Genomic DNA, 13,958 nt, shown 5'->3' on the forward strand with positions numbered 1-13,958 from the left:
GTACATGAAAGGTTGTCACATAGAGGAGGGCCAGGATCTCTTCTCAATCGTCTCAGAGTGCAGGAAGTTGCAGGAAGCCAGATTTCGACTGGACATCAGGAAAAACCTCCTAACTGTTAGAGCCATACGACAATGGAACCAATTATATAGAGAGGTAGTGGGCTGTCCGACACTGGAGGCATTCAAAAGGCAGCTGGACACAAACTGTCGGGAATGCTTTGATTTGGATTCCTGCATTGAGCAGGGAGTTGGACTTGATGGCCTTATAGGCCCGTTCCAACTCTACTATTCTATGATTATTATTTTTTATTGAATAGCAGGCCCCAATGCCATATTACAAACTGTTCTTGAAAGTCCCCTGAGTTTCAAAAGTAATTTGTCATGTTACATTGTGGGATGATGATGGTGATGATGATTCAATGTATTACTCACCCTTTCCCAGCAGGTCCCAGGGCAGGTTACAACAGTTTAAAATCTACTGTTAAAAACAGTTAAAACAAACTGCAATCACAGGAATACAAACATCTCAGATGTCAAAGGCCAAGGTAAAGAGGTGTGTCTCCAGCAGTCACCGAACACTGTACAGTGAAGGTGCCAGATGCACCTTGGTGTTGAGGGAATTCCACAACTTAGAGACTGCCACAGAGAATCCCAGGCTACACACCCCTGAACCTCTGAGGGTGGCGGAACTACTGAAAGAACCTACTCTGCTTATCTTAACACATGCCACGGTCTGTAGGGAAGGAGATGGTCTCTGAGACATGTGGGTCCTAAGTTGTTTAGGGCTTTACACACGAGTGTGAGCACCTTAAATTGGACCCAGAAATTAACTGGCAACCAATGCAACTGTTTTAGAACAAGGGTTCCAAATGCAACCCCAGCCAGTAACCTGGCTGCTGCATTTTGGACCCGTTAAAAGTTTCCGGGTTGTCTTGATGGGTATTTGATGTTTGACAGGAAGAGAGTACAAGCTTTGCATGTAAAGCATGCTTCTGTGTTGGAATTGCTTTTTAATATGTTTTTAAAACTTAAAAAAAATGTTTTTAAACTTTTTTTAAAACTTAAAAAAATGTTTTCAATCTTTTTTTAAAAAAAGTCTTGAAAGCTTTTTTAAAGAATGTTTTTAAAGATGTTTTGATGTATTTTAAAGTCTGTTTCTATGATGTTTAAATTGTTTTTAGTGCTTTTGTTTGCTGCCCTGGGCTCCTGAAGGGTGGGATATAAATCAAAATAATAAATAAATAAATAAATAAATAAATAAATAATAGAATATGCCAATAAAGAAAAAGGGCATAGACTTCATCTATTTGACAGACCCTATCAGCCAATGGGAATCGAGAATGCCTCAGGCAATAGGAAGAAAAAATGGCGCTCTATGTCCTGCCTCCTAGCCTTTCCCCTTCTGATAATAATATAAAATGATAGGCCTTGCTCCTTTTAATATGAAATGATAGGCCCTGCACCTTTTATATCAAATGATAGGCCCTGCCCTAATAATTTAATATAAAATTATAGGCCCCAGCCTTTTGACATCAAATTAAAATGAACTTATAGGCACCACCCCATTTATATCAACTTAATATTAATTTATAGCCCCTGCCCCACTTTTGATAGGATTTTTTTATTCCCCTTGGTTTCTTCCCCATCCCTCACCCTTTTAGCTTGAAGGAATAGTTATTGAAGTTTTGTGTAGCTTTTCACAAACCTCTTCTTCCCACATGTATCAATATAATACATACATAATGTCCTAGCCTTAAAGGTTTCACACCTCTGGGGTTGTTTGTTTCTGCATTGCTTTGCAACAATCCATCATCATAATAAAAGATACCTCTGAACATGTGTGGAGTTCTACATTCTCCTCATTTAAGTTACACAACCAAGCAACAGGGCTAAGTCCAAGGGTTGCTTCCAAGTAAGCCTGAACCTCTAACATCTCCTTTTTTGGAAAAAAACTGCCTCAAATTAAGCAGGATGGTATTAGTTAAATGTTCTTGCTGTCCCTTCCTCTTCTGAAACAGCCATTTTATTTCTTTTAAAATTTGAAATTCATTTCTTGCCACTTTATGCAATGTGTAAGTCTACAATGTGGTCTACAAGCCAGGCTTTAAGGTGGTTTCTACTTTGAGTTTCTATTTTTTTCACTTGAGAAGCTACCCCACAAAATAAAGTGACTGCACAGAAGCTGGGGGAGGGATGAAATGGGTGGCTCTGTGGGCTGGTCAAAGCACATGCTGCTCCCAGAGGGAACTCAGAACAGCCTGGACACAGCCTCAGGTTGAACACACCATACACCACAGACGCTTCAGGGTGGGGAGAGGGAAATCCAGGGGGGTTAAAAAGAGGAGAGGGGGAGTTCAGAACACCACCTCAGGCTCTTACTGAGTACCATGCACAGGTTCAGGTGGGGGGGGGACAAGGAGAATTAAAAAAATCCTAGCAAACATGGAGTGGGGCCTATAAATCAATATTAAGTTGATATAAAATGGGTGATGTCTATAAATTAATATTAATGGGATATCAAAAGGGCAGGGCCTATAATTTTATATTAAATCATAGGGTGGGGACTATCATTCGATATAAAAAGGGTGGGGCCTATCATTTCATATTAAATTAATATCAAAAGTGGTGGGGCTAGGAGGTGGGACATAGAGGGCCATTCTCTCTTCCTGTTGGCTGAGGTGTTCTTGATTCCTATTGGCTGACAGGACCTGTCAAAATGAGATGAATGAAGGCTAGGCCCTCTTTCTTCTTGCCAGATTCAGTCCCTGACATCTCCAGGTAGAACTAAGAAAGGCTCCTATCTAAAACCCTGGAGAGGTATTGTAGTCAGTGTAGACGATCCTGAGCTAGATGGAGCTGTAGCCTGACACAGTATAAGGTAGCTTCCTATGTTTCTATGACAGGAATGGGGTACCTGTGGTCCTTCTGATATTGTTGGACTCCAGCTCTCATCAGCTCCAGCCAGCACAGCCAATAGACAGGGATTATAGAAGTTGTAGTCTAACAACATCTAGAGGGGCATACATTTCTCCCCCTCCCCCTGGTCCTGTGATAATGCAAGCCCAAAACTCTTTGATAAATGTGTAACAAATTGCATGGTTCTTTGTTGGTGTTTTTAGGCAACTGTCTTCCCTTCACACATTGTGGGGTCATTGTGAAGACATGCAGTGTACATTGCTTCTGCAACATGTGAAGCATCCCCTTTTCTAAATGCAAAACTGTGAACACAGGAATATATGTCATATACATGGCAAAGTGTGCATGGAATGCTCTCACTCGGGTGTCTGAACGAAGAAAAAAGCATCACATGCGTAACCAAAGGGGCGGAAGGCATAGATAATGATTCCCAAATAATTGTGTCTGATCAAGATATCCATGTGCACACTGGACATGATCGAGAAGAAACAAGAGACTAAGTTGGATAGTCAATGTGGTGCCTTCCAGATGCTATTGGACTGCAACTCCCATTAGCTCCAGTAACTATGGCCAGTGGCAGGGACAATGGAAGTTGTAGTTGAACAACAGCTGAAGGGCACCACATTGGCTACTCCTGACCTAAGTAGTTACAGACAATGCATGTGCACACATGGAGCTTTCTTGGAATTTCACAATATTGGCTGAGAGCCACTATATGTTGAAGACTGTAAGTCTAGCTGACTGCTGGACACCCAAGACACCTGTAAATTCTGTGTATATACATATATTTAATTGCAATTCCCATACCCAACAGATTCTCTGTTTTGTGCTGAAAGACTAGTCTGTTGTAATGTAACCTCTTAATCTCCATGCATAACTCATTACCAATAAACCATTTTTCCATAGTAACGTTATGAATGTTTTAATCCCATGCTGACAAAACACCTGCACCATTTATCTTCTTCTCTTATAGAATAAGGTCCACTTATTTCACTGACATTTTTGTACGTCTTCACTACATCAAAGATCAGAATCCCACTAAGTTTATTTTCATCACTCACATGGAGTTTTGAAAAGCATGAAAAGCTTGGGAAGTATTTTTAACTTTCAATCATACATTTCAACACAGTTGACTGTTCTGCATGTTCATACTCTGTTCCCAGGAAGGATAACATCTTTTCAATCTGAGATTATGCTTTCTGCTGTAAGCCTCCTTCCAAAGAGAATGAAGATATAAATATGTTAAATAAATAATTACAAATATATAGATCTGTGGGAGTTTTGAAGCTGAAAATGGTGTACCTGCTCCAAAAGACTGTGAGTAGAAGCAGAAGTCCTCCATGGCGCAGAGTGGTAAGCGGCGGTAACGCAGCCAAAGCTCTGCTCACGACTGGAGTTCGATTCCAATGAAAGGAGGAAGTCGAATCTCTGGTAAAAGGGGTCGAGGTCCACTCAGCCTTCCATCCATCCGTGGTCAGTAAAATGAGTACCCGGCATATACTGGGTGGTAAAGAAAGGCCGGGGACAGAACTGGCAATCCCACCCCATATATATGGTCTGCCTAGTAAACGTCGCAAGACGTCACCCCAAGAGTCGGAAACAACTCGCATTACAAGTGCGGGGACACCTTTACCTTTAGAAGCAGAAAATACATTGTGTGTTCAGTCAATTCTTTTATTCAAGAGGTACCAAAAAATGTCTCACAGTGCAGTATGGCACCACAATGTGTCCAGTGCTGCATTATAATATCCAGGAACCCAAAAAGCTGCCTTACACTTAAAAATTGCTTTTTAAGATGTTTTTAAAGTTGTTTTTTAAAGATGTTTTTAAGATGCTTTGTTTTGACATGTTTCTCAAGATGTTTTGTTTTAATATGTTTTAAAGTCTTTTGTTTTTAAGATATTTTAAAAATGTTTTCAATGTTTTTGTTTGCCGCCTTGGGCTCCTTCTGAGAGGAAGGGTGAGATATAAAATAATAAATAAATAAATAAAAATAAAATACTGCGTCAGATCATTGGCTCATATTGCTTAATATTGTCTCAACTGACTAGCAGGAGTTCTCCAGGATTTCAGATAGGGGTCTTTCCAAGCTGAACAGTACACCCTTACCTAGGGATGTCAGGGATTGAATCTGGGACCTTTTGCTTGCAAAGGTTGTGTACTGAGCCATGGTCCTTCACTAAGAAAAAGTGAAAAAGACAAATATAGCCTGTGGTGTATAAACGCTGATGGGCCATCAAAACATATTGAAGGAGAGGTTTTACAAAGTTTTACACAAGGGCCTGTACAAATGGAGGAATGCCTCTGTAGTTCTCATACAACATTCTTCCACTATCAGGAATTGTCCTTCCATGAGGGAAGGATGCTTTCTGCTAGAACAGTGGAGAGGAGTCTCACTACCAGGGACCAAACAAAGTCTTCCAGGTCCCTCTATTTCACCCTCAAGATTCTCCACAGGCCATGCCTTTTTCCCAGGCTACAACCCTCACTGACCCTGCTCTCTCCTCAGTGCTTTGCCTGACTGGAGTGTGACCTTGAACTATTATAATGTCATTTGTTAATCTGGATGGAAGATGGAGAGGTGTGTGTGTAAATTCAAGTTGGTGGCCATCACTGCCTCTTACGGGACTGAATTCCATAGTTTAACTATGTACAGTATGAAGAAGCATTTTCTTTTGTCTGTCCTGAATCTTCCAACATCCAGCTTCATTGGATGTCTATGAGTTCTAGTGGTATGTAGGATGGAGAAAAACTTTTCTCTATCCACATTCGCCATGCCATGCATAATTTTATATGCTTTGATCATGTCACATTTTACTCACCTTTTCTTTAAACTAAAAACGCCCAAATGCTGCAACCTTTCCTCATAGGGGAGTTGCTCCATCCCCTTGATCATTTTGGTTGCCCTTGTCTGATTAACTGTCCTATTTATCCTCTTACTTTCATTCTTAGTCATTTCCAATTTGGTACACAAAAGGCTATTGCATGTTGGAGGGAGTGGGAAGTATGTGCATGGAAAGTGTCCCAAACTGGGGCAGTATTATTCTAATTGTTGCTACTTAAAAAAAAACTTGAGAGGGGGACTCATTACAAGTTAGTTAATAATATATGTTCTGTCTCCTATGTCAGTTTTTTTAAAAGTACAAACTAATTGACTTTTATTTACGCTAAACGAGTGTATCTGTGAATTATACCAGACAATGCTAATTAACAGCATGAGAAAATCACACACACATTCGCACACACAAACACACACACACACACACACAGAGGACATTGACAGGAGAGCTACAATTACTAATTTATTTGTCTTTTTTCAATTCACGCAGAAATATCTTTGGGAGTACAGCACGTCAGCCTTGTCAGACATTACACAGTAGCTGTCAGCATTTTGACTGATGTAGAAGCACTACCTGCTCTTGTTTGCCCTTCCTTTCACTTGAGTGCACACAGGTAAGACAGCTTGTTGGTAATTTTTATTTAATGCTTTCAGTATCGGTGGCTGCTCTTTTTTATTATTATTGAGAGTTCTGACAAGAAGAAATTCCACTCCCCAAGATTTTTAAGATTTTGACTGCAAGCACTTCACCACTTAAAGAAGGTTTTCCTCTGGGATTAGAATACTCTTTACATTCTCCTCTGATGCCTTGTTGTCTCAGAGACAGCAGTTTAGGTTGTTTGATTTGGGGGTAAGGTGGGGAGACAACACACTTTTGGAAAACAAGTGATGAAGAGATAAAAGTGGGAAGAATAAAAGGTGCAAATGGTGAAACAGAGTTCAGGGGCTGGTCCAATCCCACTTTCAAAAGAACCTGACAATTTGTAGTTTTCTACTAGTGCAGGGGTTCCCAAACTGTGGTCCGCAAACCATCACTGGTCCATAAACTTCATTCAGGTGGTCCGCGATGTGTCTGTAGATTTGTGGTTGAAGACAGGAGATGGCTCATAATTGCCTTAAGTACATTGATTTTTAATTGTATTTTTATTGCTCCTTTTACTTCTTATATTTTAAGTCCTATGGAATTCCAGCTGTAACACAATAAAATACAATATGTAAGGGAAAAAGAAGCAACAAAAATACAATATGTAAGAAATAAAAGAAGCAACAAAAATACAATTAAAAATCACATACCTGCTAGTACAGCGCGTTACAATTGCTACAACAAGCAGAGAAATCATTCAGTGGTTCACCAAGACTCTCAGTAATTTTCAAGCAGACTGTGGGGGAAAAAGTTTGGGAACCAATGCACTAGTGCATAGAAACACAAGGTTGGATATGCCCTTGTTGGCCCCTGCTCAATGCAAGATATCCAGGGCTGGTTGAAGGTGTCCAGCATGTTAAAAAGTATCCCCCCCAAATAACTGGTTCTATTATCAAATGCCTCTTACCATTAAGAAGTTCCTTCTAATGTTTAGCTGAAATCTACTATCTTGTAACTTAAGCCCATTAGATATAATCTTCTTCTGGGGTAGCAGAGAACTTTATTCTCTTCTATGTAACAGCTTTTCAGGTATTTGAAAAATACTATCATGTCCCCTCAGAGTCTTCCCTTCTTCAGGCGAAACATACCTAGTTACTTTAACCTGTCCACATAGGATTTGTTTTCCATATTTGTTGTCCTCCTCTGAACTCATTCCAATTTGTACACATCTTGCTTAGAGCGTGGCACCAAAACTAGACAGATGGTTTTCTCAATCCAGCCTAAAATTTCATTAGCCTTTTTTGCTGTCACATCACACTGTTGACTTATGTTCAGTTTATGATTGATTAAAAGATCCTTTCACATGTTCTACTGCCAAGCCAGGTATCCCCATCCTACACTGTTCTCCTCCCCCCCATGGCCTAAATTTTGCGTTTGTCTCTTGCATTTTAGTTTCCATCTATCAAGCTCATTTTGAATTTTATTCCACTCTTCTGAGATGCTAGCTACCCCTTCCAGTTTTGTGTCATCTGCCAATTTGATAGGGATTCCTTCCAAAGTTAATGATAACAGTGTTGAAGAATACTGGGCTCAGGATAAAGTCCTGTAGCATTCCACTTGAAACCTCTCTCCAATTTGATGAGGAACCATTTATGAGCATTCTTTGAGTATGGTTTCCAAACCGTTGTGAATCCATCTGTATTTAACCAGTTTGCTACATTTGTAGCCTACATTTAATCAGTTGCTAACCAAAAGAGCATGGGGAACTTTGTCAAAAGGTTTACTGAAATCCAAATAAATTAAACCCATGGAATCCCCACAGTCCACTAAAACTGACAAATCCATGCTGCCTTCTACTAATCACTGCATTGTTGTCAAGACACTTACATTCCTTTATAATCTGCCTGAATATATTCCCTGGGCTTGAAGTCAAACTGACCAGTCTATAGTTTCTAGGATCTTTCTTTCTCTGCGTTTTGAAGATTAGAACAGTCTCCAGTCCTGTGGCATCTCATCTCTTCTCCAGGATTTCTCAAAGATGATAAATAAAGATTCTCAGAGTATATCGGCAAGTATCTGAGAATGCGATTCTGACCCTGACTCGAACAGTTCATTGAATAGTTCTGCAAACAGATTAGATTTGTCAAGAAGACCATGCCCCATTTTGAATAATTCTGTGCTGGAAATATTTTGCTGGCACCATTAATGGTCTGTTTGGAAAAACACATGTCCCATAGAATTTCATCATATATGATGTGGACACACAGTGAAATAGATGATATGCACATGGTTTTAATGCTGTCCATACACAAGTGGTTTCCGTGTAGAAAATGTATTTCATTTACAGTGGCCCTCAGTATTGAAAGAGTATAGCCTTTGACTCTGATTCTGATCCTTAGGCAGAACACTTATTTTGACTACAAGGATTATAGTAATATCCAAATACCTGGAAAGTATAAGAAATGATGAGCTTAGCAATGACAGGAGTAATGAAGTAACCATATGTCCCAGATATCCCTGGAACAGTTCTACTTTTCATATCACGTTCCAGTAGCCAAAAGCATTATTTTGAGTTTTCAAATATACCATTCTTTTTAAAAACAAAAAAACAAAATTGAAGTAATAAAATACATCTTTATGAGACTGCATAATATTACACTGTATATTTTACTATTGCTGAAGACATGCTGCTTTAGGAAACAGAATATGCCCATACTATTCATGTTTCGTTTTGCATCAAGTGAGGAGGATCATCCATTCAGAATTTCATAAGAAGCCAATTCGACCATTACCAAATTATTTTGGCAATTGCACCAGCATTGCTGCAAAGTCAGGAGCAATGATACCAAGCCTGCAATCTTTACCCAGGAGTAAGGTCAACTGAACTCAGTGGAACTTACTCCTAACCAGATATGCATAGGATTGTGTTGGAAATTATTTTGCTTACTTCCCTCCACATTGCATTTCTTTCTATCTATATGCTGTAAAAAAAATTGAGAATATATGAGACAGACAAAAGGAAAACATAATGATATTTTTAAAGAAAATGATTCCATATTGATTCCTGGACACAATAATAGCTCTATCTGTCATATATAATGCCTTGATATGAGTGAAATTACCATGAAAGGAGCACTTTAGTTTTCATTACAAAAACTCTCCACTCTTTGCCTGGTCTCTTCTTATTCTCTCACATGGCTAGCACACACACACACATATTCTGTGACTCTTTCACACTCATGGTCAAATACTCTTTTCTCACATATGCATCTCTTTCCTCCTATTCATGTAGCCATGAGGTTGTGCACACACATTCTGCATTTAGAATTCAGGGCTGAGACTTGCTGTGATAAGGAGTAAGTGTGTTTCTTTTAGTTATATAATTATTATAGGAAACTTAAATCTAGCCCTCCCAATATAGTTCCATCACTCAAGATGGTTCACAACCATTAAAAACAAAACAATCCTGTGAAGGAAGCACAAGCACAGCATACAAAAACATTCTGAAATGAGGTTCCGCCACATTAAAGTTGCTCAATCTAACCAAAATAAGTCTGGCTATGCATTCACCTCTGGAGTAAATGTATACATGCACAAGACTCATATAAGAAGGGGTGGGCAGACATAAGGTGTGTGGGATTTACTCTGTTTTTTACCAGAACACTGTCCACCAACTAGAACCAAGTACAAAATGGCGGCTATAGGGCCAAGCACAAATGCTGGAGCCAGAGGCAAGTGCAGAGCCAATTCCCCCAGGCACCTGGTTGGCCACTGTGAGAACAGGATGCTGGACTAGATGGGCCACTGGCCTGATCCAGCAGGCTCTTCTTATGTTCTTATGTTCTTATGTTCTTACCTCCTGCATTCCATTATATCCAAAGTTACTGTGATAACTTGCATACACAATGGCAACTGTACACTTGAGTTACAGATGGATCAGAGCTGCACAAACCCAGAGCAAAGGCAACTGATCAGTACTCCTATTTCCAAGTGAGGAACACCGAGGCTTAGAAATAAGTGACTGGCAAAACCAGAAATTTTAGAATGTGAGGTAAAAGCTGCTCTTAAAATACTTGGAAGAAACAAATCACCAGGAAAAGATGGCATACCAACAGAGGTGCTACAAGCCACTGAGACTGAATCTGTCCAAATTTTGACAAAAATTGTCAAGAAATATGGAAAATTAAACAATGGCCCACAGACTGGAAGCGTTCAATATATATCCCAATTCCAAAGAAAGGGAATCCCAGGGAATGCAGTAATTATTGAACTATTGCCTTAATATCTCATGCAAGTAAAGTAATGCTCAAGATTCTACAACAAAGGCTCTTACCATATATGCAGCAAGAAATGCCAGACGTCCAAGCTGGATTTAGAAAGGGAAGAGGCACCAGAGATTATATCACAAACATACGTTGGATAATGGAACGGACCAAGGAATTTCAGAAGAAAATCACCCTGTGCTTTATAGACTACAGCAAAGCGTTTGACTGTATAGATCATTAAAAACTATGGAATGCTTTAAAAGAACTGGGGGTGCCACAGCATCTGATTGTCCTGATGCACAACCTATACTCTGGACAAGAGGCTACTGTAAGGACAGAATAGAGAGAAACCGATTGGTTCCCCATCGGAAAGGGTGTGGGACAGGGGTGTATTTTATCACCCTATTTGTTTAATCTGTACGCAGAACATATACGGAAAGCGGGATTGGACCAAGATGAAGGAGGTGTGAAAATTGGAGGGAGAAATATCAATAATTTAAGATATGCAGACGATACCATACTACTAGCAGAAATCAGAAATGATTTGAAATGAATGCTGATGAAAGTTAAAGAGGAAAGCACAAAAACAGGACTATAGCTGAACGTCAAAAAGACTAAAGGAATGACAACAGAAGATTTATGTAACTTTAAGTTGACAATGAGGACATTGAACTTGTCAAGGATTATCAATACCTTGGCACAGTCACTAACCAAAATGGAGACAATAGTGAAGAAAACAAAAGACGGCTAGGACTGGGGAGGGCAGCTATGAGAGAACTAGAAAAGGTCCTCAAATGCAAAGATGTATCACTGAACACCAAAGAAAGGGGTTCCCAGGAAATGCAGTAATTATCGAACTATTGCCTTAATATTCCATGCAAGTAAAGTAATGCTCAAGATTCTACAACAAAGGCTCTTACCATATATGGAGCGAGAAATGCCAGATATCCAAGATGGATTTAGAAAGGGAAGAGGCCCCAGAGATCATATTGCAAACATACGTTGGATAATGGAACGGACCAAGGAATTTCAGAAGAAAAGCACCCTGTGCTTTATAGATTACAGCAAAGCCTTTGACTGTGTAGATCATGAAAAACTATAGAATGCTTTAAAAGAAATGGGGGTGCCACAGCATCTGATTGTCTTGATGCGCAACACATACTCTGGACAAGAAGCTACTGTAAGGACAGAATGTGGAGAAACCAATAGGTTCCCAATCGGAAAGGGTGTGAGACAGGGGTGTATTTTATTACCCTATTTGTTTAATCTATACAGAACATATCATATGGAAAGCAGGATTGGACCAAGATGAAGGAGGTGTGAAAATTGGATGGAGAAATATCAATAATTTAAGATATGCAGACGATACCATACTACTAGCAGAAACCAGTAATGCTTTGAAACGAATGCTGATGAAAGTTAAAGAGGAAAGCACAAAAGCAGGTCTACAGCTGAACGTCAAAAAGACTAAAAGAATGACAACAGATTTATGCAACTTTACAGTTGACAATGAGGACATTGAACTTGTCAAGGATTATCAATACCTTGGCACAGTCATTAACCAAAATGGAGATAATAGTCAAGAAATCAGAAGGTTAAGACTGGGGAGGGCAGCTGTGAGAGAAGTAGGAAAGGTCCTTAAATGCAAAGATGTATCACTGAACACTAAAGTCAGGATCATTCAGACCATGGTATCCCCGATCTCTATTTATGGATGTGAAAGTTGGACAGTGAAAAAGGTGGATAAGAGAAAAATGAACTCATTTGAAATGTGGTGTTGGAGGAGAGCTTTGTGCATACCATGGACTGCGAAAAAGACAAATAATTGGGTGTTAGAACAAATTAAACCAGAACTACCATTAGAAGCTAAAATGATGAAACTGAGATTATCATACTTTGGACACATAATGAGAAGACCTGATTCACTAGAAAAAGACAATAAAACCAAAGGGAATAGAAAAAGAGGAAGACCAAACAAGAGATGGATTGATTCCATAAAGGAAGCCACAGACCTGAACTTACAAGATCTGAACAGGGTGGTTCATGACAGATGCTTTTGGAGGTCACTGATTCATAGGGTTGCCATAAGTCATGGTCGACTTGAAGGCACATAACAACAAAGCTGATTACTCTTCAGAAGAGAGTGAGCCAATCTAGCTAAAATCACAGTATGACACACTTCTCATGATGCCAGCTTCCAGAATTGGAGCTTGAATGACAAACTTCTGCTGAAGGAGGTTAAGTATGCCTCTAATTTATGTATCAGACAATGGACTTAGACTAATTGTATTATTCATCTTATCCCAGTTTTTATAAACTGAGTGCAAACTTTCACATTGATGTAGGAGAACAATGGTCACATAAAAATAAAACTCTGGGCTCTTTCTTTTTTAACCATCTTATACCTTTATTGAAACTATTTTTGTTTTCATTTTTATCGTTGATGCTTTTGCAATTGGGCCAGTTCAAAAAGAGTGGGCTTTTTGGATTTGGAAAAAAATGATTGGAATAATACTGCTGTCATGCAGAAACTAAACAAGCACTTGTTTAGTCACCTTATGTAGCCTAGATAGAAGACTGTAGTGTGTGTTTTGACTGCATTATTTCTGTGGTTAATCTGATATCCCATGAGCCTTGAATGGAATTATTTTCTTCTATTCAGGAATGTGGTTCTGCTGCATCGTCTCTGGGAGGAATAATATTTGCCCTGTGGTTTTTCTATAATCTTTGGTGCTGTTGAGATGATATCACCTGTGAAAGCCATGCATTTGCAAAAGACTGAGCTCTTAAGCAGCATCCCAAAGGAACACCAGATTGGATTTCTAATGTCACTGTGAATAGTGAAGAAATACTTGAGGGATTCTTTGCACTATACTTAGGCAGTTCTCTAATCATTTGCAGCCCATTGTGCAAACCATTTAAGCTAAAGTAGCAGGATTTGTCAATTTAGTCCTACTAGAGCCATTGGGAATATTATCAGTGGAAGACAAGTCCCTTTGGTTGAACTGGCTGTGGATGAAGTTATTGACTAAAAAGATCCTCTTGGAAACTGAGTACAAAGACTCCTTACAAACATTAGAAATAAATATAAAACAATTGGAAATATCAAACACTAAAATATATCAAAGAACTCTGATGTATTCACTAGTGATTGTAGTCCATTCACAATGTGACAATATATCACAGAGTCCCCCTTCTTCATCTTCAATAACAACAGTTGATCCCATACTCTTAAGATTACAGAGAAGGGACTTCAGCAGTCAGATGGCACCTTCTTTTTTGCAGGGTGGGAGGAATCAGTACCTAGATGCAATCAGTGCCCCAGCCTGATTGGAGAACATAGGAGAACATAAGA

Source organism: Rhineura floridana, chromosome 2, assembly GCF_030035675.1.
Source record: "Rhineura floridana isolate rRhiFlo1 chromosome 2, rRhiFlo1.hap2, whole genome shotgun sequence".
In the NCBI taxonomy this organism is placed as follows: domain Eukaryota; kingdom Metazoa; phylum Chordata; class Lepidosauria; order Squamata; family Rhineuridae; genus Rhineura; species Rhineura floridana.